Source organism: Vulpes lagopus, chromosome 7 (assembly GCF_018345385.1).
Source record: "Vulpes lagopus strain Blue_001 chromosome 7, ASM1834538v1, whole genome shotgun sequence".
In the NCBI taxonomy this organism is placed as follows: Eukaryota; Metazoa; Chordata; class Mammalia; order Carnivora; family Canidae; genus Vulpes; species Vulpes lagopus.
The window spans coordinates 69,453,410-69,463,248 of record NC_054830.1 but is presented as its reverse complement, the minus strand read 5'-3'; positions in this window follow the sequence as shown (position 1 = coordinate 69,463,248).

Sequence of the window (9,839 nt, the reverse complement as noted above, 5' to 3'; positions counted from 1 at the left end):
CTGATCCATCTCAGCCCTGGGAACATCGTCACTGTTACCAAAGGGTAAGCTCACTTGGTTGAATGGCTGGGACCCACTTTTTAAAAAATACCCTCCTTCTGTAGTTTATTTTTTAATTTTTTAAATTTTTTTATTGGAGTTCAATTTGCCAACATTTAGCATAAACACTCAGTGCTCATCCCACCAAGTGCCCCCCTCAGGGCCCATCACCCAGTCATGTAAGTTTGATGCAGGGAAGCATGTTGGTCTATATGGAATGAGGGTTTCCAGACAATCAAAGCAAAGAAAAAGCCAGGCCCCCTATCACGTATTCTTCTTTGTCCTTCTGCCTTGGGGCCTGGGTGATCCTTGCCCACTTGCTGCTGCATAGGAATGACCTCCCAACAAGGTTTGATCTCACCCTCCAGGGCGATGGGGCAGGGTCACAGAACTCCCAGAGCAGGTGTCGCTGTCTCCCCAGGACCCCGTCCCTCCTTTTTCTGAACGTCATTCAAATTGCTCATTAGGAAACTTCTGCTCCTTCTTGTCATGTTGTATTTATGGGACTGAGAGTCAGCCTTGGTAGAAACTTTAATCAAGCGCTCCTCCCCTCTCTTGGCCAAGGAGGGACCCCCGGCCCATCTCCATCACTCAGACTCTCTGGCAGGATTTCTGAACACAGTTCCACAAGGGGAACCGATGAGTGCTAGCTCACCCCAGGGGCTGAGCTGTGAGGCGCCCATCCACAGGTTCCTGAAGCCTTGATCCGCAGGGCTGCCCTGGATCCTGGTTTATCTGTACTATCGATCCTTCCTGCGAACTCACACTTTTCCAATAAATTCTTTTTTGGTTTGGTTTTCTCAAGTCAGCCTGTTGATCTATTGTTCTAGTCTAATTGGTAAAGTCCCAGATAAATGAATATCTTACCTGCCAAGGTGGTGGTGGTGGTGGGGCTCTAGGCACAGACCTCTGGCATCTCTGGCAGGTCTGAACACACCGAGCAATGACATATCCCCATTGAGCTACAACAAACCAGAGGAAGTGGTGTGCGGGGTTGAGAACGAATCTGAAAACACTGTAAATCTTTGGTCGTAAATGCCCAAGACTTTTTCTCACAGTGAATGAGCACAAACTGGGAACTTAGATATCTTGCCCCAATTTGTTTCTAAGCTCATTCAGCTGTGATCCGATGGAACTGGGCCAGATGCACAGACCCTGAAAATAATCTATGATGTCACCACTGATGTTTTCTTTTATTTATTAACTACAAACTGAGGACCTTCTCTGTGCTAGGAACTGGGCTGGAGGGATGGATAGCACGCACTCTTGCCCTCAGGTGACGTGGTCAGAATTGTGTCTGAGGAAAACAGCCCAGGCTTGAGCCACAGAGATTCCGGGGGAGTGATGTCCCGGCACAGAAGAGTCAGGGCTGCAGCATGCCATGGAGGCAGGAGGGGCTCCAGTGACCTACTGAGTAACCTGGGGGGAGAAGCCTGCATGACCCCGTTTCCTGACTTAGGTGACAACGTGGCCCTGAGATATGGACGGGCCACCTTTCCCCCTCTCTGGTGGGTGATTGGAAGAGAATTGGGCTATGAAGGCTCAGAAGTCAATCCCTTTTTATTGTTTTCAGGACACTTGCATTTCTCCTGGCCCCCCAAGAAGAAAGGCCCCTCCGCTCCAGAGTACTCAGAGACCACACAGCAGAACCTCCCTGACACCTGCTTTTCTCATAGTCCCCGTGCTTCCCAAGGCCGCAAGCAGTGCACACAGCAGGAAACCACGAAGCAACTGCACATAAGAAATCAGAATTCCCAAATATTCCTGGGGGTTTCTTCCTCCCTACTTTTTCGCCTGTGTTGTTTTCAGTTTTTCAGCACTCAATCATCATTCCATCCCGCAGCACACGAACCTGTTCTGTGAGCATCCCCACCCCGACTGCCCCGCAGAGCACAGAGTGGGCCAGGGGGCTGCAGGGGCTCCAATTCCGGGGCTCCTGGGGTTCTCTGGGGCTGAGCTGACCCTGTTGGAGTTCCCTTTACTCTCGTCCCCTCACCTCTGTGCTCTGGCCACCTCCCAGAGCTTCCATGCTCTCTCTCTCTCAGTCTCTGCACAGGTCAAGCCCCCGTCCCTCACCGTCTCTGTCCCTGTGACTGTGTGTCCCCGTCTGGTATCTCTCTTGGTCTGCGGTCCTGGGAGTGTGAGCTACTGCCCTCCCTATTTGCTCCCCATGCTGTGTCTCTACTTGGGTCTCCCTCAGCTCCTTTCTATTTCTGACTCTGTGTGTCTCTAACATTCCCTTTCTGTCTCTAAGTTTCTGTCTCCATCTCTCACCATCTCCCCGTACCTCTTGGTGTTTCCTTTCTCTTTCTCTCTTCCTTTTCCTGTTCTTCCTCCCAGTCCCCCTCTGCCTCTGTCTTCTTTGTCTCTCTACCCCCCCACCCCGTCCCCTGTCCTGCTGCTGACCCCCTCTCTTCCTGGAGCTCAGCAACTTGGCCCACGTCCTGCATGAAATGGGCTTAGTTTCTGGGAGAGCTGATAATGCACGTTAAAGGTTAATTTTTCTCCCTCCTCATCCACTCTCCTTCCACTTGGGGATCCCTGAGGCCAGCCAGGAGGGCTTCCTCGGAGAGTGCCCACGTGCCGTGAAGAAGCCACCCAGCCACCCGCGGCCCGGAGAGCGCCAGAGAGGGTGAGGTTGACAACTGCGGCCTGCGACGCACCCGGATTTCTCTGGCGATGCTCCAGCCAGTCAGAGCCAATTAATATGAAATCAATAGGCCAAATCGACGTTTTCAGAAGTTAGCTCAAAAAAAAAAAAAAAAAATCCCTGAAGATTAACCAGCCTGTGGCCTTTGCTATGAAATTGTTACCACACCACTTTCTTTTCTTTTGAAAGTCCAGATGGGCAGATAAATCCAAAGTGGATCAACCACATCTGTCATTCCTCCACACAAATTACACCCCCCACCACTTCCCTCTTTCCTCCCCAACATGCAACAGCGCTCAGAGTCTGGGCTGGATTGATATTTCATGCCGCACTGTATGTTTTGAATTCCCCATTGTATTAAGAGGAACCGCATCGTGACCCCTCTGAGGCAAAGAGCTGGCAGATTCTGAAATCTGCTTTTTCCACAGGCCAGGACGGCAGGGTGGAGGGAGACTGCTTTCTTCCAGGTTCCCAATGGCCCAACGGTGGAATCCAGCCCCACCGGCAACCTTCTGCACCGTGCTGAGCCAGTGCTCAAACCCAGAAAGCTTAGGTGGCTATTCTCCATTCACGAAGCCCCCTTGTGTACGTTTGCCAGGTAATGTAGTATCGTGCCCGACTGACACCAGGTTACTACCAAAGTCCTTCCCCGAGAGGGAAGCAGGGAGGTGGGAAGGGGAGAGGGCGGGAGGGTTCCTTGGGTGAGTAGGTCTTCCGCAGAATGGCCGGTGCTGCTGGAATTAGGGTAGTTGGGGGGTGTGGTGGGGGCTGGGGGTTGAGCCAAGTCTGAAAAGTTAAGACTGGTACCCCAGGAGGCCTGTCCAAAAGGATCCTTGGAACAACGAGGACTTGAAGCAGGTGTCAGAAACCAGAAAGCTTGGGAAGACCCAAGTCAAGATCGCATCGGGAGCACGGTGTTAGGAAATGCTTAAGAGACTGATGTCCACACTGGCTCTTGAGTGTTTGGTGGTGGGGACACAAAGGGGTGTGAAAAGTTTGAAGACAGACAGAATCTTGAGCAGGGTCAGGAGACTTCCCAAGGCCAAGCCTCTGATTCCGGAACATGTTTTCCTCAGGTAAAACAAGTGTTTGCCACTTTCCTCATGAACAAAGCAGCCAAGTGAATGTACAGGGTTTCAGGTCAAGGGCACCCCCTGAAAGCTTACTTACCCTTTAGAATTATAGAGAAAACTATAGGAAAATGTTTTATTTTGTGTGAGCTGGGACTCCTGGCATGAAAACTGAGGTTTCATGTGAAAAACTAAAATTGTAGAGTCCCAGTGCTGGAAGATGCTTAGCGATTGATTGATTCCTCCTCCTGGTTTGACACGTGAGGACACAGAAAGCAGGAGTTGAAATGACCCACACTCTTCAACTCCAATGTTGCAAGTTGGTCGTGTGGTTGTGACACTTCTTCATGCCGTGTTTGGGGGACCCGGGGAATGAAACGAGCAGTACCTGCATAGATTGGCCCTCATGGGGTTTAAGGGTTAAATGATGGTTGTTTGAAAGGTTGAGAGAGCCTAGACCTACAGAAAAGTGTTGGGTTTGTATGACTGTCACAACAAGCAGCAGGCCTGGTATGGTTCTGAGCTTCTAACACTGGTGACCTTCATGGTTTGCCCTGAGTCCTCCTTTGCTCTTGACAAGAGCATGGCTTGGGTAGTGTCCCCACTCCCTGTCTCTTGCTGCCTTCCACAATGGATCCTGAGAAGCCCTGGCTGTGTCCATCGCTTTCTTGACTCTGCAGACCTGAGCGGATCTGTCCCTGCCTTATCTGGCTTGACTCCAGAGCCTGCTGCTTGGTCCTTGACTTAATGTTGCCTCAAAATGGACAGTCTCTGTTGTTGTCTCTGACACAGGTTCAAGGCTACGTATGGAGACGGCACACTGGCAGCAGGAATCATAAGCTGAGTGGTCCAACCTCAGTATCTCCCCACCTCTCCTGTCACCCACCAGTTCACGCACGCACACCACATACCTGGGTGCGCATTTTACGGATTAGTAATCAGAATCTCACAAAAAAGAAGTGACTGGCCCCAAAGCACACAGCCTGCTGTGTCAGAGTTTTGGCTCAAGGTAAAGACTTCACTATACCAAGCCACCTGTCTGGTTTCCATTCTCACTTCTCATGCAGAGAATCCCTTGGCTTCTTGTTTCCAACCTGCAGTTTATAGAATCCCGTCCTTAGTTCCAGTCTAAATGTGAAGTGATATAAGCCGAAGAACAGAATGGCGAGGTCCGGGTCATTTCCTATAACCGCAAAGTAGTTGGAATACAAGAATATTTTTTTTTGAAAAATGTTAAGTGTGAAAAAGCCAATATTCATTAAGTGTTCCCTAGTACCAGGTCCTGTAACAAGCACTTTATTTGTATTAACTCATTCATTCCTCACGATAGCCCCATGAAGTGTGTATAGATGGTTCCCGACTTAGGATGGTTTGATTTACGGGGTTTTGACTATACAATGATGCAAAAATGATACACATTCGGTAGAAACCATACTTTGAATTTTTGATTTCCCCCACGCTAATGACATATAGTGTGATCCTCTCTCCTGAGGCTTGGCAGTGGCGGCCACAGCTCCCTGCCAGCCATGAGATCACAGGGGCAAACAACCGATAAACTCAACCACCATTCTGTGCCCACACAACCACTCTGTTTATTACTTTCAAGACAATATTCAATCAATTATGTGAGATAGTCAATACTGTATTGTAAAATAGGCTGAGTGTGAAATGATTTTGCCCAACTGCAGGCTGACATGTATTGAGCACATTTAAAGTAGGCTGGGCAGATTAGGTGTATTAAATGCATTTTTGACCCACAGTATTTTCAACTCGCAATGGGTCTATCGGGATGTAACCCCATCGTAAGTCAAGGAAGATCCACACTAGCACTTTCCAGCTTTATGGATGAGGAAACTAAGGAACGCGGAGATTAGGTTACTCGCCCAAGACCACACTGCTAGTAAATAGCAGAGCTGGAATTCACCCCAGGTGGTCTGGCTCCAGAGCCACACTTTTAAGTGCTATGCTGGGCTGTCAAAAATATTGTGGCAGCTGAAGAAATAGTCCAAATCAAATATAACTCGATTTGTTGAGAATAGCCACTAACCTCTGCACAGCTCCCTGCGTGTGGCTTTCATCTGCTCTGTCAATGAATGGTCTCTCCCTGGTGCTCGGACCCCATGCAGAGTGTGGGAGACTCGGAGATGGAAAGTGACTTAAGTGGTAAGCGGCAGAAGCAAAATTTGAGCCCGGTCCAAATTAAGGACTGTTATTTCATCCCCATTTGACACAAGGGGAAATTGAGGCCCGGAGGGGCTAAGTGAGATCTAGGCCTCGCTCTGCAGGAAGCCTGGCTCGGCCATTTCCTTGCATGGGGCCGAACATGTGTGAAGCCCTAAGTCAAACCCTGTCTCTGGACTGAACGGTGCCAGGTTACTGGACTCCTCAGACTCTTGGAGGGAGCCTGGGGTCTCCACCGCACTCATGCTGCAGAGGGGAGGTTTGCCCATGACCCAGGCAACCACTATAGGAGAACGGGAAGAGAGTCAGGGAGAGGAGTGAGGGGCAGTGTGAGCAAGGCTGAGGCCCTCTGAGAAGCCGGGGTCTAGGCTTCTGTGTGCAGGGGTGACTGTGGACCCTTGGCCCGGACACCCTTGGAGCCGAGTCAAAGTGCATCAACTCAGTCCCACAGGACATAGCGTTTGCCTTTGGCCCACGTGATTCCAGTCCTAGATCAGCTGCTCTGGAGTCTTGCTTGATTCATTTATAACACGGGGTTGAAATGCTACGGATCCTGCTCAACTGTTCAGTGGTTAAGCGTGATGACGCGGCGCTTTCTCCCGATGGCACCCGGGCCACCCGAACGTTCTTCACCCACCTTCTCTGTTAGACCCTAGCCTCCTTGATGGTGGTCTGGAAAGGGCATTCAGGGGATTTGATTCCCTTGCAAAAATGACATGGAATGAAAAGCAATTTTTAATAGTTTGCGGGTGTTAGGGGCTTTCGACGGCCACGCACGACTGGCAGCAGGGTCTAGTGCGCTAGTTTTGTAGGGCTGTCGGCCGAAATCGCCACAAACTAGGTGTCCTAAAGCAGGGGACTCGTTCACAGTTCAGGAGGCCAGAAATCCAAAATCAAGATATTTCAGGATTTGGTTCTTTCTGGAAGCTCTGAGAATGCTTTTTTGTGCCTGTCCTAATTTCTGGCGCCTGCTTGGCACTCTTCAATGTTTTTCCTTGGCTTGTCCACACTCCACTTCCAGGCTCTGCTTCCATCTTCACTGTGTGTCTTTGCCTTTTCTGTCTCTTATAAAGACACTTGTCACTGGGTTGAAGGCCCACCCACATCCAGGATCATCTCATTTTGAGATCCTTATCTTAATTGCATCTGTAAAGATCCTTATGCCAAAAACAACCCCAAAAAGTTACAATCCAGCATTCAGGGTGGAAGGAATTTTGGGAGGTGATCACTATTGCACCCATTTCAAACCAATTCAACAAGAGGCCGTAGATACATACTAGTCTGGCCGTGGATCCTATCTGTGCCTCTCACCGCTGATTTGCTGACTAACTGGCCACACCGCTCCCCACATCTCCTTTTAACGGGCCCTCGTGTGGAGGAGAGTGTTGTTAAGTGTTGCCTGAAACCGAGTGGGTTTTATGGCCACACAGTGGAGGCACACGAACCCGAGGGAAAAAGGAACCCCTGTGCTGAGATTATTTCCCCAGTGTCCTACCTGGTTGGACGGCCCTTTGCTAAGTTGGCCACCTTGACCTCCTCCTAAGTCAGCAGCTCCAGCTTTCTGGAACTCGCATGTCTGGGGCTCATGCCGAGAGAAGGTGACACACGAGCTCGCTGCCGGCTTGTCCACACTCCCGCGGACAGGTGTGCAGATCTCGTACAGCTGCAGTGACGGACAGCCCTGTGACCTGAAGCCCGTCCCCCGCGACTGTCGGTGGGCTCCCGGTATAGACGAGAACGGCTGCAATGCATGGGCTCCAGATGTTTATCTCCTAATTACAAGTCTCTGATGTGCCACTTACAGTAATATGCTTGCCCACGCTAAGATTTTCTCTGCCCCTGGAGGACCTGCCAGGGCAGATGCGATGAGAGAGAGCGTCTCTAGCATGTTTTCATTAGGCAGTGGCACCCCAGTCACAGCCAGCACCAGGTGCCCGACGTATTGCAAAGCAGTTCAGATCAGCCACCCTCCACTGATGCCTGAGATGAACGAGGCGGCCTTCGCTTTGAGGGGGACGCTCTGCCTCCACGGAGGGGACATGACAGGCACAGACCACTAATGAGCACGGAAGGTGATCAGGGCTCCAAACCAATCCTGGGGAGCCGGCTGTGAGGACTCCATTTGAAGTGTGGGTGTGGATGGGACACGTTAGCCGGGCTTTTCAAATGGGACAAGAAGGAAGTGGTTCGGTAGACGTGGAGCAGGACGGCATTCCCGGCAGAGGACACAGCTTGGATGAAGACATGGAGGCGTAAAAGGGAGGGATATTTGACATGTGGCTGATGCTATTTGGGGAGACTGGGAAAGGGAGGAGGCCCGAGAGGGAGGCCGGGGACAGATCACAGGGGGCCTTGGAAGTCAGGCCAAGGAGTCATTGCTGTAAACACCAAAGGAGGCATGGCCAGCTTTCGCTGAGAAGGAGCACGGTCAGGACAGTCTGTAGGTGAGTCACTTGCTAAAGGCCAGGAGGCTGATGAGGGGAGGCCAGGCGAAGGACAGAGGGAGGGAGGCTGCGGCGATACTCCAAGTTCAAGATGATGGCAGCCTGAACGGAGCAGTGCCCGGGGAACGGGCAAGGAGAGCCGAGAAGAGAGACCTGTCCATGGGAGGGTGAGGCAGGTCGGAGGGAAGGACAAGCCTGACCTTTCTGGCTCGGATGACACAGAGGTGGTCCCTAAGTTGAGATGAGGGCTCCCGGAGCAGGTGCAAGTCTGGGGAAGCAGTGGAAAGGGTGCTGTGGAGATGAGGGGGATCAAGTCTGGAGCCACAGGGTCATAAGCGTGTAAGCTCCCTCCAGGCCCGGTGGGCCATTTCTGGTGGCTACTGAGAATCTCAGTTTGCATGTTCCAGAAAGCCTGGGCTGGTCATCCACTGCCAGGACTACAGCAGGTGTTCCAACCAACCCACCGCTCCGGCCTCACCTTCCCCAGTCTTCTCCATGTTTTCTTAAGTGTCCAGGGGGAGTTGCTCTCCAGCCCAGGACTCCAACCTCAGACCTCAGCTTCAACTCCTCCCCTTCAACCACAGGTCATTTGCCCAAACCCCTTGAGAGCCCGCACCCACCTCTGTTCCTTCAGAGTTCTCCCCTCACTCTGCCTCTCCCTCTTGTCCTACTGCCTTGTCCAGGGACACCCTGAGCCTCCCACTCTACTGGTTCCAGGGTTGGGGTTTGGTGGATGGTGGGGAGGCACTGGGCAGGAAGAGGGTGGCATCTCCACAGTCCTCCCTTTCACTTTCTCCCCCGACCTTGTTCTCCATGTTCTTCTTTTCACACCTTTCCAAGGAAGGAAGACTTTGTGGTCAGTTGGGGCTATGGGTTGAGGCTTGTGGGGAGACAGTGAGGATGCTAGATGGGCCTGAGTGATTTGAGGTGTTAAAAAGCTGACCTCACAGTAAGAGGCAACGCCACAGTGGACCCCTGGCCTGCTAGACTCAGCGTATAGCAGGTCTTCCCCAAATGCAATCACCAATCTCCTTTTCTCTCCTTCTCCCATCTCCTTCAGTCCTTCTTTCATTGTGAACAGGGCACTTCCCCTGTTGCAGCATGGGGCTAGTCCCTGGGGACACGGAGGTGGGGATGGCACGGAGAGTGTCCACCAGGAGCACTGGGTCTAGAGGCAGAAAAGGAAGCAGGTGCTCACCACTCCCCACACTGAGGTCCCCGACAGAGGGAAGCCCAGAGGAAGGGGACAAGTGGTTTCAGAAGAGAGCTACTTCCCCCCAAGGAAATGGCACTGGAGCTGAGACCTGGAGGGCAAGCCACCCCAGGGAGAAGGGGAGAAGAGTGTTCTGGCCTCTGCTGCATTCCCTTCCTGCCTTCCTCACCTTCCTCACACCCCTCTCCCATGGTGGCTTCCCAAGGAAGCACTGACGACCCTACTCTGCTGGGGTGCTAAAC